This window comes from Hylobates moloch, unplaced genomic scaffold (genome assembly GCF_009828535.3).
Source record: "Hylobates moloch isolate HMO894 unplaced genomic scaffold, HMol_V3 SCAFFOLD_19, whole genome shotgun sequence".
Taxonomy (NCBI): domain Eukaryota; kingdom Metazoa; phylum Chordata; class Mammalia; order Primates; family Hylobatidae; genus Hylobates; species Hylobates moloch.
This window is the reverse complement of record NW_026652294.1, coordinates 51334449-51358641: the sequence shown is the minus strand read 5'-3', so window position 1 is coordinate 51358641 and position 24193 is coordinate 51334449. Positions and strand designations below refer to the sequence as shown.

The window sequence follows — 24193 nt, the reverse complement described above, 5'->3', positions numbered from 1 at the left end:
TTTCTCAGAAAGCAGAGCTTAAAGAATAGGCTTATTGGTACTCTTTTGTAACAATGTGCAATCCAGGCTGCAAAAGCTAGGGGCAGGGGCAGCGAGGTGGAAAGAAGAGAGATTCACATAAGGAGGAGGTGATACTGAGCTGCTCATGCCAAAATGCAACCAACAGATTGCTTGACCGTGTGGGGCCTTTTCCTGAGATGCCAATAAGCCCAGTCTCAGAAGTCAGTGAGGAGATGGAAAGAAAGAGAACACATCCAGCAGTTTGTCTCTCCCACAGGCTAAACCTTCCCCCAGGGGGCATGGCCTCCCCCTCACTCCTAGATTACTCCTAAGTGGACACCAAGTGGGGTCCAGCAGCATACAAGACCTCCAACCCACTGTGTATTAGTCCACTTACACACTGCTATAAAGAACTACCTGAGACTGGATAATTGATGAAGGAAAGAGGTTTAATTGACTCACAGTTCCATGGGCTTAACAAGAAGAGTGGCAGGGAGGCCTCTGAAAACTTACCATCACGGTGGAAGGTGAACAGGAAGCAAGGACCTTCTTCACATGGTAGCAGGAGAGAGAGACAGCAAGGTGGGGAAGTGCCACACTTTTAGCCCATCAGATCTCATGAGAACTAACTCATTGTCACAAGAACAGCAAGGGGGAAATCTGCCTCCATGATCCAATCACCTCCCACCCAACCCCTCCTCTGACACGTGGGGATTACAATTCGGCATGAGATTTGGGTGGGGATGCAGAAACAAACCATATTTCACTGGGAACCCAGTATGGTTTTCAACGATTCTTAGCTGACTTGTTTTCGCCCCATCTCAGTATACCTCCTACCTCTCCACACACATGGTGATGAAAAAAATTTTAACTAGAAAATTTTCATGTTGGCAAATGTCTGAAAAATCACCTACTCTGGGTCTTCCTTTTACAAATGAGGAACCTCAGATTCAGACAAGATCTGTATCTGCAGAATCTGGACATGTTGTTCAAGTAACTATACGTGTAATTTAGAAATGTCTGGGGACTAGTTTATAAAGTATGCTAGGCCAGGCACGGCGGCTCACGCCTATAATCCCACACTTTGGGAGGCCGAGGTGGGCGGATCACAAGGTCAGGAGTTCGAGACCAGCCTGGCCAACATGGTGAAACCCCATCTCCACTAAAAATACAAAAATTAGCCGAGTGCCTGCAATCCCAGCTACTCAGGAGGCTGAGGCAAGAGAATCACTTGAACCTGGGAGGCGGAGATTGCAGTGAGCTGAGATCACACCACTGCACTCCAGCCTGGCTACAGAGCAAGACTCCATCCCCCGCCCCGCCCCAAAAAAAAGGGCAGGGGGCCGGGCGCGGTGGCTCATGTCTGTAATTCCAGCACTTCGGGAGGCCGAGACAGCTGGATCAAGAGGTCAGAAAATTGAGACTATCCTGGCTAACACAGTGAAACCCCCTCTCTACTAAAAATACAAAAAAATTAGCTGGACGAGCCAAGATCACGCCACTGCACTCCAGCCTGGGTGACAGAGCGAGACTCTGTCTCAAAAAATAAATGAATAAATAAAAAATAATAAAAATAAATAAATAAATTTTTTTAAAAAAGTAAAAGTGAGGCATTTATTAAAGGGGCCAAGCAAGGAGAACTGGGCAGGTCATGTTTAAGACCTGAACTCCCCAATGGCTTAAAATAAGGGCTTGTAAAGATGGGGAGGCAGAAGTTACAGATGAAGTCGTAAATCAATACATGGAGTCTCTACATTGGTTTGGACCCCAAAAGCCAAGACATCTTCAAGCAGGTGGTGGGAGGGCCACAGGTCATAAGTGGATCCAAAGATGTTCTCCTCTGTGGATGGTTAACAGCTGATGCTTTGTCTAAAACTCTGGGGTCAGTAGAAAAGAATGTTAGCTCTGGCCACCAGGCCCCTCAGGAAAAAATTTATAACAAAGAAGAGTCAGAGTTCAGTCCCCAGTTCCCTCTTATCTGAGGTCCAAGAGCCATGGATGGCCTTTTTCATTTGGTGGGGGTCCAGGTTTCTGAAAAACTACTCAGGGACACAGGTTAAGATGTTTTCTTTAGTTTCTATAAGGGATCAAACATTTTCTGGCTGTAACTTTTTTGGGTATTGTTTGAAGCCACTATTACTTTCTTGCTTACCAATTGCTCGTCTACTCCTCAGGACTAGCTGGGTGCCTCAACTTGCCCTTGAAGGAACTCAAGACTTTGCTTCATTTCCATGCTTGGGGGACCCAGCAGACCCCTAAGAGGGATCCCTGCTCTGTCTCAAATGACAGAAAGGCTTCAAATTTCATACGTCAAAACGACAATTAGCTAAAGTGAACTTGACAAGGGCTTCATATATGGAAACAGTATTTTCAAAAATAAAATAGACCAAAAACAGCAACAATCTTAAAAGATCACATCTTTCTATATTAAAAGCAGGTAATGTTAGATTTTGAGACAGGGCAAGGGCTAGTCACTATTTCATTAGGCAAGAGGGCTGACAGCTCTGTGGCTGAAGCACTTTGGAATGAAGGCCCCAGCCCCGCCCAGCCCCTCTCTGGAGACAGCAGGGCAGCTGTTTGCACAGTGTCTGCCAAACAGCACATCAGTGTACGGCTCACCACGTAAAGATGCCAGGCAGGTCCAGCGGGGAGACTGAAATTGGAGTTTTGGCAGCTTCAGAATTCTCGTTGCTTGAAACAGCCTAATAGATGTGCAAATTGAATTGAATCTCTCAGATGGGTCTGTGTCTGCAGAGAATCTGCAAGCTCCTAAAAGGGGATTAAATTATATCAGTCAGAACTAGTTACTTATCTAATATGTTGGTTTTTAGTGGCAGTGGATCCATGGCCAAATAAAATGGCACACTTGTTTTTTTTGAAGGTGTTACAATTAATTGCCAGCAATATAGCCTTTTTTAAAAAGTGAGACTTCTGGTTTTAATTGCAACATGTAAGGAATTTAAAAGTTGTCACTACTGCACTTACAATAAGAAAAAAGCTGAAAAAAAAACAAATTAATTACTTTTCTTGGACTCATCAGAGAATTGAGGTCACAGAGAGTGACCATAACCCTAGAATCTGGACAGACAGAACCACAGATCAGCTGCCCAGGAGCAGAGGCTACTGGAGCCATAAACTAGCAGGAATACTAAAACGGTAACTGTGATGAATTGCTGTTGGCTGATTGTGGACCAGAGTGTGGGGAAGAAAACCCTGAAGGCTACAACATTGAGAGGACCTCACTGCTTCTGTGGGCGTTACCTCCAGAAACCCCACCAGCTTCTCACAGTAAAAAGCAAAGAAACATCACTTCCTGCCTCTTTCAGTGGGAGGGAAAAAGTAGTGGTTTTGAAATATGCCCAGAGCATTTTCCCTAACAAAGGCCTAGTCTCCAGGAGAAAAGATGTCACTAGAGCCTTATCTCACCTAAGGGGAAGGGCATTTCCCCCACTTGAGTCCCCTTTAGCTTTCCCATCTCATCAAGGGTGAGGGGTTGGAGTGGGGGACACACAAAACTTGTGAAGATCACATTCGGGGTCAGGAGTTTACATAAAACTAAGATTTGACCCTCAGATTATAAACACTTTCCCTCACTTTCTCTCCCCTACACCTTATCATTAATCAACAGGACTCCATTACAATAATAGTGGATAACAGCTGAAAAGACCACAAAGCACAATTCTTAGGAAAAACTAAAGACAATAGGAGAGAAAAACAAGGACACCAGAGAAATCTGAAGCCTCAGCTACAGCTACAGCAGGCACTAAACTCAGCCGGCTCTCAGCCAGATTAATAGAAAACCTCACACTACAGGCCTCTTTCCTTTGGTTCCTTTTGTCCAGTATATCAAATGTGGCTTTCAACAAAAAATTATAGGGCTACTAGAAGTTAAGAAAAAACAGTCTGAAGAGACAAAGCAAGCATCAGAAGCAGACTCAGATATGACACAGGTTTTAGAATTATTAGACAGGGAATTTAAAATAATAGGCTCTGATGATAAAAGTAGACAACATGCAAGAAAAGATGGGTAATGTAATCATAGAGATGGAAAATCTAAGAAACAACCAAAAGGAAATTATAGAAATAAAATAACCACTAATAGAAGTGAAACTGCTTTTGATGGGCTCATCAATAGACTAGATGTGGCCAAGGATAGAATCAGAAATCTTGAAGCCATGTCAATAAAAATTCCCAAACTAAAATGAAGAGAAGAAAAGAACGAAAAACACGAACAGAAAATAATATTCAACAACCGTGAGAAGATTCCAAATGGTATAACCTAGCATAATTAAAATAATAGAGAAAAAAGAGAACATTTTCCAAAATTAATGACAGACACCAAATCACAGATCTGGGAAGCTTAGAGAATACCAAGCAGGATTTAAAAAAAAAAAAAAACCAAAAAACCTATGCCTAGGTATATCATGTTCAAACTTCAGAAAACCAAAACAAAGAGAAAACATTGAAAGATGCCAGAGGAAAAACACCTGACTCATAGAAGTACAAGGATAATAATTACAGTGAACTTCTGGTCAGAAACATGGGAGTAAGAGAAGAGTGGAAGTGAAATATTAAGGTAAAGTAAAAATAAAGAGATGGAGAAAGATATACCATGATAACACTAATCAAAAGACAACTGGAGTAGCTGTATTAATTTCAGACAAAGCAGTCTTTAGAGAAAGGAAAATTATCAGGTTTAAAGATGAACATTACAAAATGATAAATGATTCAATTCTCTAAGAAGTCATAACAATGCTTAGTATTTATGCACTTCACAACAAAGTACAAAATACATGAGTCAAAACATGATAGAATTGCAAGAAACAGGCAAGTCCACTATTAGAGTTAAAGGTTTCAATACCCCTCATTCAGTAATTGATAGATTCAGCAGACAGAAAATCAGTAAGAATATAGTCGACCTGAATAACATTATCAATAAATTTGACCCAATTGACATTTATAAAATAATCTCTTCAATAACAGCAAAATACACAATCTTTTCAAGCTTACATGGGACATTCACCAAGACCATTGTCTATAAAACAGACATCAACAAATTTAAGAGGCCAGAAATCATACAAAGTATTTTCTCAGGCCATGATGAAATTAAACTAGAAATCAATAACAGAAAAAGAGCTGGAATCCTCAAATATTTAGAGATTAAACAGCACACTTCTAAATAACACAAAGGTCAAAGAAGAAATCTCAAGAGAAATCAAAAAATATTTTGAATAAATGAAAATATACAATTTATCACAATTTGTGAGATCCAGTAAAAGCAGTTTTTAGAGAAAAACATTATACATTGAATGCATAGTTCAGAAAAGAAGAAAGATCCAAAAAAATTTTTTAAATCTAAGCATCTACTACAGGGACTACAGAAAGAAGAGTAATTTAAGCCTGAAGCAACCACGACAATGAAAATAATAAAAATTAGAGCAGAAATCAATAAAATTAAAAACAGAAAAATAATAAAGATCAGGCCGGGTGTGGTGGCTCACACCTGTAATCCCAGCACTTTGGGAGGCCGAGGCAGGTGGATCACGAGGTCAGGAGTTCAAGGCCAGCCTTCCCAACATAGTGAAACCCTGTCTCTACTAAAAATACAAAAATTAGCCAGCCATGGTGGCATGTGCCTGTAATCCCAGCTACTCGGGAGGCTGAGGCAGGAGAATCACTTGAACCTGGGAGGCGAAGGTTGCAGTGAGCCTAGATTGTGCCACTGCACTCCAGCTTGGGCAACAGAGTGAGACCCTGTCTCAAAAATAGTAATAATAATAATAATAATAAATATCAGTGAAACCAAAAGTTAGTTCTTTGGAAAGAAAAAGAAAATTGATAAACCTTTAAGATAGCAAAGAAAAAAGAAGACACAAATTGCTAACATCAGAAATGAAAGACTTATCACATCTGGTCAAATATTAAATATATATATTATCAAAAACTCTACCAACAAATGTGTTAACTTAGGTAAAATGGCTGAGTTCCTTAAAAATACAAACTACCAAGACTCACACACTAGAAATAGATACTCTGAATAGGTCTATATATATTAAGAAATTGAATTAATAACTAATAATGGCTTACTGAAAGAGAAAGAACTAGGACTAGATTTTGCCACTGGTGAATTCTACAATACATTTAAGGAAGAACGTATACCAATTCTCTATAATCTCTTCCCGAAAATAGAAGCAGAGGGAATATTTTCTAACTCATTCTATGAGGTCAGCATTACCCTGCTGATTTTGATATTTTATCAAAATCAAATAAACAGGAAGGAAAATTTCACAAAAATTAACTCAAAATGGATTATGTACCTTAAAGTAAAACACAAAACTATGAAGCTAGAAAAAAAACTGGAGAATATCTGAGTGTCCTTGGGGTTAGCTTTGAGTTCTTAGCTACAACACTAAAAGCACAGTCCATGAATTAAAAAATGGGTAAGTTGGACTTAATTAAAATTAAAAATTTCTGCTCTGTGAAAGATACTGTTTTTTGTTTTTTGTTTTTAAGACAGAGTCTCGCTCTGTCACTTAGGCTGGAGTGCAGTGGCGCGATCTTGGCTGCCTCCTGGGTTCAAGCGATTCTCCTGCCTCAGCCTCCCGAGTAGCTGGGACCACAGGCACCCGCCACCACGCCCGGCTAATTTTTGTATGTTTAGTAGAGATTGGGGTTTCACCATGTTGGCCAGGCTGGTCTTGAACTCCTGACCTCAGGCGATCTGCCAGCCTCGGCCTCCTAAAGTGCTGGGATTACATACGTGAGCCATGGCGCCTGGCCAACACTGTTAACAAAAACAGCCACAGATCTGTAGCTGCCATCAGTTTCAAAATGAAGATTAGCTCCATCTTTAAACATTTTCAGAGATTCATGATATCATTAAACTTGAGTCAATCCAGACAATTGAGTAAATACCCATGGCCACAATAGTCATTTTATTATATCGATGACATACTTTTTAAAATTACAACCTTTCCCTTGTTAGATGTAAGAATTTTTGCTAAAGTTTTCACATTTTGCTCTCATTTTTAGAAGTACTTGATTAATATCTAACATTATATTAGCAAAATTATAAGCATTTTTGTGAGCTCTTGTTGAGAAAAGAACACTGGAAATACAGTGATCTAATCTGAATTCAACTCCTACTTTGTCATTTCCCAGCCATGTGACACTCAGAGATCCATTTCTTCTCACTGGCTCTTTGCACTTCACCTATGCAATGGTGGTGAGAAATGCAATGATATGCAAGGTCTCCACTATCCCAAACACCTTATGATTCTATTCATCACATCATTTTGATAAATGTAATTGACATGTATATGAGTTGTTCAGAAATGGTAACCATTATTAGAAAAACCACTGTCACTCATTCATCCAGACTTACTGTGAATGAGTTATTGTTCTGAGCACTGAAGTAATGGAATGATGTTGAATAAACAAGGTATGCTGCCTGACCCCACAAAGCTTACATTCTATTGGGCGTATCACACTCGGGTAATGAAAACACAGGACCAGACATGATGAATGGAAACAGCCATAGGTAGGATAGGAGCACAGAAGAGTTCATTTCAAGTAGATGGAATGTAAGGGAAGGGGGACACAGAGAAATCCATTTCTCTAATACTAAGTATTTGCAAAATGATTTATGAGCACTGATAGTAATAACACTGTATGCATAGTAAGGCTTTTAACTTATTAAAATACCTACTTTTGATCATTGTTCCCTCATAACAGTGCGTTAAAATAGAGAAGGCAGCGATGATCAGCACCGTTTGAAATAGGCAGAAACTGAGACTTACGACAGTTAAATACATGACATGATTTTATAACTACTGGCTAAAGTGAGGTCTGAAACTTAAGATCCAGCTATGGCCACTGCTAACCCCTTCCCTCTGTAGAGAGACATTATCCCAGATGTGACTCAGTTCCCTTGGGAGCTTGATGAAGTTTCCACTTCAATTGGATGAAGTGCCCGCCTTGAGCACAGCTGACTCTTATGCTCATAACTAAACCATCCTTATTGTAGCTATAAAGTAATGAGATGCTAATATGTAATTTATCTCTTACAACTACTATGCAAACTTAGTTTCGTTATTGTCATTTTAAACACGAAGGAACTAAACTCAGACAAGTGATGCAACTTGCCAAAGCCCCTCATCCAGCATGGAGCAGAGCTGGCTCCGTCCACCTCTGTGCTCACTGCTCTCTCTAGGGCCTCTGCCCAGCTTATCACATGCACTCTGCCTTCAAGACCCTCGACAAATCCATGGGATCAGTGGGCAGGAATTCACAGGCAAGGGGATTGAGGGAGGATACTCCCAAGGACAAGCCCAAAGCTAACTCCCGCCACATATGCTAAACCGAAAAGGTGCAGAGAGGCTTTTAGAAAAAAATGTCGCCTTACAATAATTTGGGTGCTTCTAGTGTGAATTCTGGATGCATAAGTAACAGTAATAATCGTAATAACAATTTGAGTTCTGACATGAACAAAATGGAACTGTACTGCTCGGAAGGAATTCCTGGAGACTATTTTGAATTCTAAGGAAATATGAATCCGTGAGTTTAATATCATTAAATGTAATGTACATATATACTACATTTTCTTTGTCCATTAGTCTGTAGATGGACATTTAGTTTGTTTCTATTTCTTGATCACTGATCTCATGTTAAATGAAAGAACAAGTAAGATAATTTAGCATTTTGTTAAATTTAAGGAAGATTCATTTAAATTGTCATCAGTGAAGCAATAGGATCTATACTGCTCACCTTAAATATCATCAGCAGTGCTGACATGAAGGATAGAATCATAACAGATAGGTAATAGAGAAAAGATACTATCAGCCTCAGGAAAATTAATGTAAAAGTCAGGGCTTGATTTCTTATCAGAGCTGATGCTGTTCAAAAGTCTTGCAGATGTTCAGCCTCTCTGACTAACTTCTTTCCTTTCTGATGTGGATCATTTTGTTCTGCACTCCATTTTCACTCTAGGTGTGTTACAATATCATCCATCTTGTATATCTGTCAGTTTATAAAAGCTTTGCAAAAAGCATGTGAATTGCCTCAAGGCTAGTAATAAAAAATCTTTCCAACTTCTTGTGGATTTTTATATGTGCTTCACAGTTTCCTATACAAAATAATTGGGGGAAAAAATCTTAACTGTTCAAAATTGCTCTTTAACTTGCTTCCTTTTCCTTCTTTTATTCATTCACTTTTCATTTCTCTTACCTTTACAACGATCATCAAATATAAAATCCAAGATCTTATTCTTAAAATGCAAGATTTTGAAAAGCCTTATTTCAGCTGGCTTTCAGCTTAATCTAAAGGAAGATTTATTGATGGTCTGTCAGGTGGAGTTTCACTATTTTTTTCCTATAGAATCTTCCATTTAAGACCCGTTCTTTGAACCAGAGCGATCAATAAGGGCTGGGAACATGGGCAGATACCGAGTTGAGTTCCCATAAAAAGAGAAGCTAAATGGTTAGCACGTAGGTGACAAATGGATTCTGCAGTTCAATGATGCCAGCCGTGCAGAAGTGCCAACGTGTCTTGGAAAGACTTCGTTTTATCTACTGTTATTAGAAATACTGAGGGGCAGGACGGCTTTTGCCAAGATGAAGTGTCCCATCTATGCCTCAGAAATATAAAGTCGTTCATGATTCCATGTCTAATTACAGTTTAACAGTGGAGATTTTTCCCACATATTGCTTTCACTGCCATCTCTGTATATTTTCTGTAATCTTTGGCCAATCTGCTTGGGAAATTGACAAACTCCTCCATGAGAAATACTTTCAACATATTCCCAGGCTTTTCCTTCCATGAGAACTGGCTATATTAATGTTTAATCTATAGACACTTCTTGATTACCTGACACTTCAAGGAGAAAATTGGTATTTTATTTTCCAATAAAATGCTGTATGTATTTTTTCAATTCTATGTTTTGCTTCTGTTACTCAATACATTTTTGTTTGAATGGACGGAGGGAGGGAGGGCAGGCAAAATCTCGATTGCTTGATGCTTTGGAAGAAGGTAGCTGTTAGGCTAAGTTGAAAGTCCCCTGGTGCAAGGGAACCACTGTCTGTCCTGGCCTCTGCCCCACACCCCCTCTCAGTCTGCACCTCTTGGGAGCAGGGCCATCTTTCACCACATGCACAGCACCAGCTTGAGCTAAGCTCTCCCTAAGGATATCATCTCTCAGCTCACATTTTCCTGGAGATCAGGAGAGATCATTGACAAAATTGAGTGTCCCTGCCCTAGATCCCATCAGACTCACTGACACAGGAAAAAATAAATTGAAGTGGTTAGTAAATGTTAGGAAAGGAGATGGGTTGTAAAAAAAGTTAACATTTCTAAAAGTACTGAAATACAAGGCAACCCAGATGAAAATTGGGAGGAGAGAAGGTGATATACCACCGGCAAATAAGTTTGTCCAGTTTGATACAAATATGGCCTATATCAAGTCAGAGAAAACAGCTAACTTTTAAATGCCACCACCAAAAGCTAAGACATATGTCGGGGCAGGGTGGGTGGGGAGCAGGATGACTCCCTCTGTGGGCTACATTTATGGTTTTGTGTGTGTTTGGGAGTTCAAAGCTACACACAAAGATGGACACTGCTGGACAGTCAGATTCTAGAGAGGCATTGAGAAGACTATTTGATCCCAGGGAAAACTGCAACTGTAAATCCAAAGAAACAGAGGGAAAACTGAGCTTGGATTCTACTGTCCCATGATGTCATTTTTGCTGCAAGTGAGAATGACTTGGAGTTGCCGCCCTGGAGTTAGCCCTCTTGCAGTAGTGCAGTGTCTGTGCTTGTGTGCATCCCTGCAGAAATGTAGTTGAATGAATGTAGATTACTCCAGCCCACATCTCTTTGGGTTATTTCCATCTCAAGTTGGGCCCTGTGAGGCTGCCTCCTCACTCATCATACACCCGTTTTCTTCTTCTTCACCTTCAATCTTTTTGACCTTACCATGTTGAAGTGAGTCCCATTCCTCCACTCCCAAACTTCCCATGAGCTCCCTCAAAAATCCCCATTCTAAGCCCTGGCCTTTCCCCACCTGTCCAATGGACCCTTTTGCACGTCAGGCAGGGGAGAAGAGCAGAAACTCCTGCTTAAACTTTGGCTAGTGGGGAAAAATCAAGAAGAAAGACACCTTGTTTCTGCCTATGTATGGGAGAGAAGAGAAAAGAACATCCCTCTTTCGGTGAGAAAGAGAGAAGGTGGTTCCAAGACAGGGAATATGACGGAGGAAGTATTCTATTCCAGGAACTAAGACCGCCGCTAAGTGATTTGTGATTCACCATCCTCAATTCCTGGCAATAAAGTAGAAAATTTACTATATTTAAGATATATTTTGGATTAAGCAGGTTTCTGATGCTTAACAACTATTTATTACATCCTTTCACTGGGGAAATGTGTTCCAGATTTTATACAAAATGCTAATAAATCAGGGACTTCCACACTGACAAAACTGGCACTATAAACACACCAACCAGCCCCGTCATTCATCAGCCACACATTGTGCAAGTTTACTCCTACAAATAAACCAGTTATTCATAAATCTGAAGTTAAATCCAGCTGGTGGAGGGCTTATTGCTCCTCACTACAGCATCACTCTTTAGAATCTTATTACTGTTTATCTGGCATGTTGTTATTTAGCTTTCCCAGTTAGGGCTCAGCTGTTCATCTAGCTCATGAGCACTTGAAGGCAATGGACCACAGCTTCACTGCAAGGTCCCTGCAGCTGCCAGGACAGTGTCTGGCCTCTAGAGCAGCTGTCTATTCACTTACCGATTAATTTCTTCTTGAAGCCTTTAATCCGTCCATGTTATATGTGGTGCAAAAACAAAATTCCTAGCAGTTTCTCGTCTAGGCTCCCAGGCACTCTCTCTGTATATTGGGACAGAAGGTAGTTTATCCCCCACAGAGCAGAACTCAGGTGCAGGCCAGGCTGATGCAGCCCTTCCAGACCCTGATAATCCCAACTCCAGAACTACGTACCTGCAGCCAACCAGGAGACAATACAAAACCAGCCTGCACAGGTGCCAACCAGGGTCCCTGCAGGAACCAGGGCAGCACAAAACGCTAGAGAAACCATGGTAGGGTCAGACTGAGTGTGGAAGTTCCAGCCATTGACTGAAACAACCTGGGCAGGTACTCACGTTACACAGCAATGCTCAGGGATTCTCGGAGGAGTCTAAGGAGTCTGGAGTGATGTGACGGGAACCTGTGCAGTGGGAATCTGAGAGCTGGTCATGGTGACTGGCCATTTTTGAGAATCTAGGCAGGTGGGAAGCACAGTGCAGGAAGCCCCAGGCACCCGACATGAGGTCCGCAGAGAGCATTCATGTGTTCTAGAAGTTCAGTGATGGCACACCAAGGGGAGAACGGCAGTGCCGTCCTCTGCCTCATCATCCATTCTGGCGTTGTGGGTGCTCAGGGCTCAGCGGGCCGTGTTCATCCGACCATTAATGCTCACCTGGTCACAGTTTTATTGGCCTCCAAGCCTGCATATCTTTTTCACCTGCTGGGCTTTCAGCCCTAGTTCTTGGCTTACATTAATCACAAACGCCTGTCTAATTAGATACTGCTGGTCCAGCAATGATTCTCAACCTTGGCTGCACATTGGAAACACCTGGGGCGCTCTTTAACCATTCTGATCCCAGGCTGCACCAATTAAATCAGAATCTCCGGTGGAGGGATCCAGACACTGATATATTTTTTTCATCTTCCCAAATAATGCATGTAGGGTTGCCATATTTAGCAAAGAAGAAAACAGAATGTCAAGCTAAATTTGAATTTCAGAGGAACAAAACAAGTAATTTTTTGTACAAGTATATCCTGTGCACTATTTCAGTTTTTCCCAGGTTTAGATGTTTTTCTCATGATTACACTACGGTTATATGCTTTGGGAAGGAAGACCACAGAAGTATATCCCTTGCACTATTTGGGACATATTTATACTAAAAATATTATTTATTGTTTATCTGAAATTTAATTTACATAGGATTACAGCATTTTATCTGCAAACCCTATAACAAGCAGCCAAATAGGAGAGTCACAGGAATCAAGGAGAGAGAGTGAGAGTGGAGATTGGAGGGATGAAGCTGCCCAGAAGCACTGCAGAAGACCTGGAGCTCAACAACTGTTTTTTCTCAACATTTTACCAAACAGCACCTGAAGATATGTAAGGATTTAGAGCTATAATGCACATTTAAAAAAAAAATCCTAGTAAAATGCTTTGTAGTCTGAATTTTTCAATGAATCAAAAGTTTGTTGATTTATATGCTTAACAACACATCTAGGACACAATTTTTTTTTTTTTTTTTTTTTTGAGACGGAGTCTCACTCTGTTGCCCAGGCTGGAGTGCAGTGGTGTGATCTCGGCTCACTGCAAGCTCCACCTCCCAAGTTCACGCCATTCTCCTGCCTCAGCCTCCCAAGTAGCTGGGGCTACAGACGCCCGCCACCACACCCGGGTAATTTTTTTTTTTGTATTTTTAGTACAGACGGGGTTTCACTGTGTTAGCAAGGATGGTCTCTATCTCCTGACCTCGTGATCCGCCCGCCTCAGCCTCCCAAAGTGCTGGGATTACAGGTGTGAGCCACTGTGCCCAGCCATCTAGGACACAATTTAATGTCAATATTTAGGAATAAGTAATCCAGAATCTTTGCCCAAGGGAGCTGAATCTGGGAGTTCTGACTCGCTGAGCAGGGGAGGAGCAGGGGAGAACAGAGGGAGTGTCAGGGACTATCGATAATTCTGTAATGCCTGTCATACCTTACAAACTTTACGAAGACACACACACACAGAGACATGTGTCTTCATAAAGACATATATATATATGTGTGTATGTGTATATATATATATATATCTCTCTCCCTCTTTCAAACTGATGAAACATCAGCATAATTTTTTTTCCTGTGAGTTTGAGGCAGTTGTAGAGATTTCGGTAAACTCCTCACAAATCTAGAGAGGATGTTGAATAGGAAAACCAACTCAACAATTCAACTTAACAAAAATCTATTTGATAAGACAAAGTATAAGATAAATATCTATAAGTCCATACTGATATAAATAAATGATTGAGTAAATAAATAAATGGGGAAGAACAGGCAAGTGTTCCATTCAGAAGAATTCCAAATGGTTTGTATAGATGTGTACCCTCAAGAAGGACAAGCATAATTCCCATTCCTTAAGGGTGAGTTCTTCAAAATAACTTCCTTCTGAAAGCACAGTAAGGAAAGGGGAAAAAATAATAACGTTATAGGGGAGAAATCTGCCAATGCCATGTCAGCCAGGTTAACATCACTAAGGTTACCATCCACAGTGCTGAAGTCCTGTTGATAGTGTCTCCCTGTAAAGTGATGGGATGAGAATGATGCTTTACCCTGAGGTCTTCCTCCCCAGAATGCATAACCCTCATCTAATAATGAGAAAAACCTCAGACAAATTCCAATAGAGGGGCATCCTACAAAATTCCTGACTCAAAACCATGGCAGTCATCAAAACCAAAGAATGTCTGAGAACCACAGCCAAGGGGAGTCTTCAATGTAAAGAAGTATCCTGGAAAAGATCTTGGAGCACAAAAAGGACATTAGGTAAAAACTAAGGAAATCTGAATAGATTTTTAAAAATCTATTCGGCACATAGTATATGCTTATCCTGCACTACTTCTGTCCTCTCATTGGCTCATGAATTTGCTATTTCCAGAGAATAAGTCAACTGTATTGATGTCACTCTGGAAACAAAGGTCCCCTTGCACGGTGGAGCCACAGGGCATGACTGGGAGGGGAGAGCAGACAGGTACACAGAGCACACAGGGAGAACGTGGCCAAGATTATAACCAAGTACAAGTCCCTGTGGGAACACAGGGAAAAAGAGAAATTCCGGCTGTGGGGACCAGGGAGGAGTCCATGGAGGAGATGACCAGCATTTTCACTGCATCTGGGAGAATTGGTGTGATTTCAGCAGGCAGAGTTGGGCATCTGAATATCATTTAACCTAAGGAATAGTTGAAGAAACCAGAGGTATTAGATGCAAGTGAAGATCTGAAATTGAGCAGTGACCTAAGAGCTGGCTTTGAATAATTGTGGGATGCTCAAATGGAGGAAGAAAGCATATCTGTGGGTCACTGCATTAAAAGAGAATAACAGAACGGACCAGAGAACAATTTCAGAAGGCAGATTTGAGCTTCACAAAAGAAAGATGTTTACAACAATTTAGCACCTAACCAAATTTTATTTGAAAAGAAAAAGAAACCCTCCCTTTGAAAAATCAGCATGGATCCAACAGACCAATGAGAAATACGGGGTGTCTATACTGAACCACAGATCTTACTACATTTACACTCTTTAAAAACATGATGACTAAGTCAGAATTTTAAATGTTTCAATGAATATTTTAATTATAAAAATATTAAATATAAATGGTACATTATAGGCTATAAAAACAATATGTGATGTTTCTCCTCAATGAGCAAATGAAACATATGGAAGAGAAATTCAGCCAAAATGTATTCCAATAAGCATCAATCAACTGTGAAGTCTCATAAAAGAATAATGAGAAGGAAACCGAAGTTGGATGAATAACAACAGAATGGCCCACTGCTTTGATGACGAACTCCATAAAAGCGTGTCATGTAGTCCTATGAGAATCCTGAGAGCAAGTCTGGCAGAGCAATTTAATGTCCATGTAAGTCAGTACATTCTACAGAGATCTTGGGGAACAATATCTCATGGCCATCCAGTTCAGTACCATTGACAGGCATATTTCATAAGGATGACAAAGTCATTGATATGGGGGCAAAATGTATTGTGTCTTAGCCATTGTGTCACAGTAAGGCTGTGATGTATTCTAAGCACAAGCCTTGCCACCGCTCCTTGCACAAAAGGCACTAACTCATTTTTCCAGTGAATTAATACAGGGTCCCTCTCCCAGAAATAGTGTAAATCTGCTGGCTTCTACATCCAGCTCATTTGTCTCCTTCCCTTTCCTACAGGAGGGAGGGGAAGAGTTGGGCACTGTTCCCCAGGCCAGCTGCCTTGGGCCTCTGAGTCCAGTGAGTTCCATGAGGTTGTCAGTTCCAAAGGGCAGGGAAGGTCTGGACATGTCAAGGTCCAGTCACAGTTCAGTGTGATGAAGAACAAGATGCAACTGTTTGTTAGAAAATGTTGAAGAAAGAAAATATAATTCTAGAATTACCTATGCCCATGTGAAAACATAATTCTAGAATTACCTATGCCCATGTGAAAACATAATTCTAGAATTACCTATGCCCATGTGAGTTGAAGAAAATTGGTGTACAGCAGCGGTTCCCGACCAGGGGTGATTTTGCCTTCTTGGGAACATGGAGTAATGTTTGGGTTGCCACACCTTGAAGGAAGGAGTGTCGCTCCTGGCATCTGAGTAGAGGTGAGGGGTGCTGCAAAACATCCTGCAATGCACAGGACCCCCCAACACAATTATCCAACCTAAAATATCAACGACACTGAGGCTGGCGGATGCTGCTTATAGGCCAAACATGCTACAACGCACAGGACCTCCCAGCACAATTATCCAACCGAAAATATCATTGACGCTGAGGCTGGGAATGCTGCTTATAGGATAAACATCCTACAATGCACAGAACTCCACAGCACAATTATCCAACCTAAAACATCAATGATGCTGAGGCTGGGAATGCTGCTTATAGGACATATCAGGCTTGGGCTTGAAAGCCAAACAAAAAATATAGTTTCTCTGGACACTACTTCCTACTACTTAAGAGCTATGTGAGACTCAGTTTCCTCACCTTTAAAACAGAGACAGAATCCCCTACTCTGCCCCTATCACATTCATTGTGGACAGCAAATGATGAACTGCTTTATCACCTGCAGAGTGCCACACACGTGAGGGGTTATTGCTCGGAGAAGAGAGTGCGCCAAAATTATCAGACAAGCAGGGGTTTAGGTGGGAAAGTAGCCAGGGAGCACGTCAATTGTGTCATTATCCATGTAATTCAAAGCAGTTGAATGTAACTGCTATGGACCTCCTACTTTATAAAGTCCTGTGCCAGCCCCTACATGCTAAATGTCTAGGGCAGAACTGAAGGTCTTTATCCACCAGCTTCAGTCTCTTTCTGTGCCTCAACCAATGGGTCTCAGACCTGGCAGCTTGGAAAGTACGGACTGCCCCAATGGGTGGTATCCAGAATGAATCTCTCACCTGCAGCTCAGGTCACCCCTTGCCTCAGTTCTGACATCTGTGCTTTCTCTCTCTTCTCCAGAGCCCTTGGCTGAGACCTCAGCATGTCCACAGCTTGAGCCTGCTCAGGTTATAACACTGGGGGGATTCAAAAGAATATAAGGCTGATCTGGGCTAAAGGTCTTGTCACTTGTTAGCTGTGTGGCCATGGGTAGGTCACTTAACCTCTCTAAGCTTGAGTTTCCTCATTCATTGCATGAGGATAACAACTTCTACCATGCTAGATTGGCAAGAGGATTTGTCAGAATAATGTAGGCAAAGCAAATGGTTCAGTGCTTGGGTCACAGATGGTGTGCAATAAATGTTAACTGCATGATGGTGAAGATGATTATAAGAAGTGATGAAACAGAGATACGAACAATCAGAACTCAAGAAAGAACGTGATATGAGCTGCAGAGACTCAAAATGGCAGAGCTAGAAAAGCTCTGAAAGCTCTCCTGGTGCATGACCCATGCTGCCATCCTAACAAGAAGCTTTGCTGTCTCCATTCACAGCGAGCTCTCTCCCTCCTGCCTCCTGAGGTAGCCATAGTCTCAAGTGTGGGAAGGTCTTTTCCATAGTAGGCTGTGTCTCTGTGAGATGATTTAAGCATATTTGAGCAGCCCTGGGTGCTGATAGCTCCAATGGCTTGGAAACCAATTCTGAACTCTGAGAGCTTTGGTTGGGTTGGGGCATGGAGGGGCAGGGCTGTGCACAGTGGGGTAGAGGTGGAGGAGAGGTCCTGGTAGCTATCTGACCTCATAATTGGCATTGGCTCCAACCACAGGGCACCCCAAGCTTTAGGGGTTGACTCACCTCACATGATAATGGCAAAGCGGTTCCCCAGCAGGTAAGAGGTATCATCTCTCTGTCTACAGTGCTCTCGTCTTTGGAGGAAGGACAAGATCAAAATGATGAAGAGCTGTAAGAAGAGAAGATGAGAGTTAGTGGGCATGTTCATTCTCAGCATGGCCTCTGACCCTCCCTGAAAACAAATGTGTGGGTTAGCAGAGTGCACAGAACATTAGCGACACCTCAAACTCCAGAGCCAGGGGGCTGACTGCACGCACCCTTGAGCTACCAGAATGTTCTGTACTGAGCCTTCCCTTTTGTTTCCCTGAACAGATGTAGGTTCAAATCTGGTCTCTCTCACATCCTGGTTGAGAGGGAGATTTCACTTTCCCGTACCTCAGTTTCCTGTTCTGTCAAAAGGCAGTAATAACTGCCAGGTTGCAAAGCCTTCTTTGCTGCTTTTCTGTGGATTCAGTCATGTTCTCACAAACTTGATGCTCTTTCTCTCTCCTGCGTTTATCAGAAACTTCTTGAGAATTGTCTACACTTGTGTCTCCATTCCCTTACCTCTCACTGGCTCCTCAACCCCCGAATCTGGCTTCTACCCTCGTCACTCTGCTGAAACAGCTATGGCCAAAGTCACTGATGACCGTTTTGTGGCTTGGTCCCGTGTATACTTGAAGTCCAAATCTAGCTTGATCTCCCAGCAGCATTCTACAGTGTTGACCATTCCCTCCTCTTTGAGTACTCTCTTCCCTAGGCCTTCATCAACCATGTTTTCTTGATTTTTCCCCATTATTTCTCAGCATTCTCTGCTGCATCACTCTTTACCCCAGCCCTTGCTGCAGAGTTCCTTATAGCTCAGTCCAAGGGCTACTCATCTTACCTGGTCTTCTCTTGGTGATCTCATTTATGTCGCCCAGGCCGGTCTCAAAAGTCCTGGCCTCAGGTGATCCTCCCACCCTGGCCTCCCAAAGCACTGGGATTACAGGTGTGAGCCATTGTGCCTAGCCTCATGTCCATGTTTTAATAACCATAAATACGCAGAAGACTTAAATTTGAATCTCCAGCCCTGACCTTGCCATGAGCTCCAAAACTATTTAGCCAACTACACAGTAGATATTTCTTTTTAATGTATTGAAAGCTTCTCAAAGCTTTTATCAAAAGCTTCAGTATGCGTCTTTTTGAGACAGGGTCTCACTTTGTCACCCACGCTGGAGTGCAGTAGCACAATCACGGCTGACTGCAGCCTCAAACTCCCAGGCTCAGCTGATCCTCCCACCTCAGCCTCCTGGGTAGCTGGGACCACAGGCACGTGCCACCACCCCCAGCTAATTTTTGTAGAGATGAGGTTTTGTGCCATGTTGCCCATCCTGTTCTCAAACTCCTAGACTCAAGTGATCTGCCTGCCTCGGTCTCCCAAAGTGCTAGGATTACAGGCAGGAGCCACTGTGCCTGGCCAAGTACGTCTTATATCTGCCCCAAACCTGGATCTCTTCTAATGTTCCTTAATGAGTAAATGGCAGCTACCATCGTCCTTTCATTGTGCAAGTTAGAAACCTAAGTCATCCTCAACCTCCCCCTCTCCCTAACCTTCCTATCCAGCCCATTACAAGTCCTATTGTTTTCACCTCCTGAACTTCTGGAGTTGACGTCATCATCTAGGATGTGATAAAATCATGTCTCACCTGGATCCCTGCAAGTCTCCCAGTTGGTCTTCCTGACTCATCTCTTGCCCACCTCCAACTCGATCTCTGCATTGCAACCAGAGAGATCATTTAAAAACATAAATCTGATCACACCACCTTCATGCTGGAAACACTTCCATTATTTCCTACTGTACTTACAATGAAGGCAAAACTGAACACAGAGCCCCAAAGGGCTCTGCCTGGCCTGCCCCGCCCACCTCCCCAGACCTCTCTGCCTCAATTCCTCACTCCAGCCATGGCTGAACTTCTCAGCTCTTCCCACTCTGCCTTCTCCCTCCCTCCCCAGAGCCTCTGCATGTGCTCTCCCCTTCTGTCTGTGATATCCTTAACTACATCTTCCAACTGACCTCAGAGCCATCATTACTTCATTGGAAAAGCCTGTTTCACTCTCCGAAAGGTCCATATGCCTGATTCTCGGGCCCGCAAAGCCTTCTTCTGCCATATTTTTGGTATATAATGTAAGACATTTTAGAAGGAAACTCAGCTGATCTCTTTCCTCTGACCTATTCAGGTCTCTTTGAGAATCTGTGTTTGGCAGCAGCCCAGCTGCCCTTTCCTGCCCTCCTCACCCTTCCCCTGCCTTTACTTACTGATGGGATGAGGGAATAATGAAGGAAGAGTTCCATGTCCACTGAGCTGGTACAAGTGCCATTTAACTGCCTGGTCCTGCAAAATGGCCAAAAACATCACATTCATATCATCAGTCATTGCTGTTGTCATTCACCCTTTAGTCTTGAACATCACTGTCAAGAAGTTTGGCCTAAGACCATCTGCTAAGACCATCTGATCTTTTTAAACTTCACTTTCTCAGAGCCAAGGCTGCTCACCTGTAGTGTGTCTTCCCTAAGTGGAATAATCTTTCATATTTTTTTCTCCAGCTTGATTATTTATCCAACTTCTCTGCTAACTGAAACTAAGTCCTTCATTTAGGGGCAGAATCCAGTTCTGTGGGGCTCAAAGCTTATATAATTTGGGCATGCTTTTAAAGTAATACTACAAAATGTCTTACTTTTTCATATTTTAAGGGAGACATATGACCATGTAAACACCTAATCAGCGTTCTTCCCACTCTCCCAGGGCCTTGGAAGGGTCCTGTGTGAGTGAGGGGCCCTGAGACTAAAGCATCCTTCACAAGAAATTAGCATTAGTCAAGGTCAAGAAACATCAGCTCACACCTGAGCCACTGCCGGGCTGTTGGGGCAGGAGAGAGATTACTGGACTACAGGCTGCAGACTCTGTTCTCTCCAGCCCCCACTATCTGCGGGACAGGACTGTCATTGTCTCATGTCTAAAACACATGGCAGTAGTGTTATGGCTTCTCTTCAGAGAGATGCCTCCTTTCTGGGACTCCCACCACACTTTGTTCTTTCTGCTCTGATCTCCACAAGGCCACCACAACACACTCTATCATATATGTCCACATTTTTGTTCATGCTTTTCCCAACTCCTACACCATCCACCAACCAGCCAGCCACCTGCTGACCTTCTTTCCCTAGACAGCACCTACTGTTCCCTCAGACGTCTCAGAGAAGAGGACTCCTCTGGGGATTCCACAAGCTTGGCATATTCCCCAGTAAGTCTTTAAAATGCCAGTGCTCCACATTTATGTCTAACCATGGATCTGAAATATCTGATAAGTGGTGGGGAGGGGATGGATGAGACCCAACTGTCAGATATGTGATAGAACTGTAAAAGTCAGGCTTCTGCTTTTAAGGAGGTAAACAGAGTATATATACCAGTCTCCTCAACCCATACAAAACCCACAAAATGATAGGAAAGAAAGAAAGAAGAGAAAGAAGGAAAGAAAGAAAGAGAGGGAAGGAAAGAAAGAGAAAGGAAGGAAGGAAGGAGAAAGAAAGAGAAAGAGAGAGAGAATGCATAACCATACTAGAAAGCGAGAAAGGGCTCTATCAGGGACATGGAAATTACCAGAAGACCCTGAAAGATAGAGAGCAACTGGGACTAGATCAGAGTAAAGGCATCAGCCAACATGGCCACAGACTGTAGGAGCACTCAGGATGTGCTCAATACCCACAGTACAAGAAGTGGAAGCAGAATGGGGCTGGCAACAGACCACAGGAGAAGGAGGAAGAGGAGGAAAAGGAGGATAAGAGGAAGGGGGAAAAAGAATTCTGAAACTTTAAGACAGGTATTTTGAAATAACCTAGTCAGAAAAGAAAATGAGAATAAAAAATAAAACAAAATGAGAATAAAAAAGAATGAGAGCAGCCAAGCGGGAAGGCTCAAGATGGTGTGCCTGTTGGAGACCCCCATCTGCAGGAGCTTCCTTTCAGACCATGAATGAAAGTTACTGGAATTCTCCAGTCCTGTCACTCCAAAGGAGCTACTGTTAACAGATGCCACAGTGACACTGCACCTCATGGCACTGCTTAGCAGGTTCCACTATATCCAGGAGTACATCTGTCGGATCGTCTCACACTGCTGTAAAGGCGCCAGATCATCAAACAATTTTATTTAGCTGTGGTGCAGTTAAGAATATTGCTCACCTACTAACCTCATTCTTCTACAAAGTTCAAATGCAAGCACTGAAATGTTTCTCAGTTTTACCCTGGTAAATGTTTTGGTTGATGGAGAATTGTTATCACAGATTTTTCTGACGATGTTACAGAGGGATAAGCATATTGAGATGCAGCTTACATCAGCAAAATGTTTAACTTACACGTATACAGCTGGAGCAATTCAGACAGATAACAAATGTATTAAAGACACTGCCTTATTTGGTTCAAATGTGCAGTAAGAAGAGATTACTAGAGGAGAGAGTTAAAGGAGCTGAGACACTTGCTTATCTGACTGAACCAGATATTGAGCTACAGAGAATCCCTAGTGTAACTGATCACCTCATTGCCATGTTTGCTGACTATTTCAAGTATCCCAACTCATTGAGTGCCATCACTGATATTAAAAGGCTTGATCATTATTTAAAACATGCTCATGAACTCTGCCAGGCTGCATTCAATCTCTACGATTCTCTTAGAGCAAATGATGAAGACATTCAGAAGAAAAGCCCTGAGACTGAAAATATGATGGACTGAATTGTGACTGGCTTGTCTGAGTCTAGTGTCAAGGTGCGGTTACCTGGTTACCTGCTGTCAGATGTTTGCACCGTTTATCCAGATCTGTGCAGCAGCTTCAAAACAGTTTCTAGGATCACACTCTGTGAAAACCTTTAATGAAGGTTTTACAAAATGCACCAGATGAAATCCTAGTAGTAGCATCTTCCACAGTATATAATCTTCTTGAATTTTCTCCAAGGAAAGAGTCAATTTTAAAATCAGGAGTTGTAAATCTACTTTGTGGATTAACCCAGAGTGAAAATCCTGCTTTACGAGTGAGGAGAATTTGGGCTTTAATGAATATGGCATTTCAGGCTGAACAAAAAATAAAACCAGACATGTTACAAAGCTTGAGTACTGAACGGCTATTCTGGTTATTATCAGATTCAGATTTGAACGTGCTGAAGAAGACACTGGGACTTCTTAGAAATCTCCTCTTGACCTGGCTTCATATAATAAAATAATGAGTACTTATGGAAAGCAAATTATGCAAGCTGTCATCCTTATCCTGGAAGGGGAACATAACTTTAAGGTCAAAGAGTAGATACTGTGCATCTTAGCCAATATAGAAGATGAGACAACAGCAAAAGAATGTATTATGACCAATGATGATATCCTTCAGAAAATCAAATATTACATGGACCATTCACATGTCAAACTGCAGCTTCCAGCTATTTTTTGTATATCAAACCCATATGGAATGAAGAGGAAGGTTCATAAGAATGCCAGGATAAATTATGAGACATCGGCATCATAGATATTCTACATAAACTGAGTCAGCCACCAGATTCAGACCTTTGTGACAAGGCAAAGATGGCACTGTAGCAGTACCTGGCATGATGAGAGTGCCCCTAGGCACCTGTGAGCATCCTACATCCTTGTTTAAGAAAGCACAGGTGGCTCATGCCTGTAATCTCAGCACTTTGGGAGGGTGAGGCAGGCGGATCACGAGGTCAGGAGATTAAGACCATCCTGGCTAACACGGCGAAACCCCATCTCTACTAAAAATACAAAAAATTAGCTGGGCGTGGTGGCAGGTGCCTATAGTCCCAGCTCCTCGAGAGGCTGAGGCAGGAGGGTGGTGTGAACCCGGGAGGTAGAGGTTGCAGTGAGCTGAGATCACACCATTGCACTCCAACCTGGGCGACAGAGCGAGACTCCGTCTCAAAAAAAAAAAAAAAAAGAAAGTACAGAAACTAGTTTCATTTGATTTCTTCTATTTGCGCAAGTTGCCTTGGACTGCAGGGAGCTGTTGTGCAAAAGTAATTTAGTAGGATTAGATCTCAACTTCACCTTGAGAACATTTTTTGAGGTAGTAATTTCCTCAGAAGATTACTATGTTTTGTTTTAGTTTTTTCTTAGCTACATGGACTCTTTATTAGAACAATCAATCA

General features: G+C 42.1%; 1 long non-coding RNA gene and 1 pseudogene across 1 annotated transcript in view; one reads left to right on the top strand and one right to left on the bottom strand.

The window, feature by feature from the left end:
• LOC131381916 (uncharacterized) overlaps positions 1 to 20398 on the bottom strand; it is a 44179-nt gene extending 23781 nt beyond the window's left edge. Inside the window, exons 1-3 of the long non-coding RNA XR_009210962.1 lie at positions 20316 to 20398; positions 19705 to 19770; positions 18041 to 18146 (exon numbers count right to left, since the gene is read on the bottom strand). This is a non-coding gene — a long non-coding RNA (uncharacterized LOC131381916). The remainder of the gene's footprint in view (positions 1 to 18040; positions 18147 to 19704; positions 19771 to 20315) is intronic.
• Positions 20399 to 22046: 1648 nt separating this feature from the next.
• Positions 22047 to 23836, top strand: LOC116458652 (armadillo repeat-containing protein 8-like; annotated as a pseudogene).
• Positions 23837 to 24193: the final 357 nt, after the last annotated feature.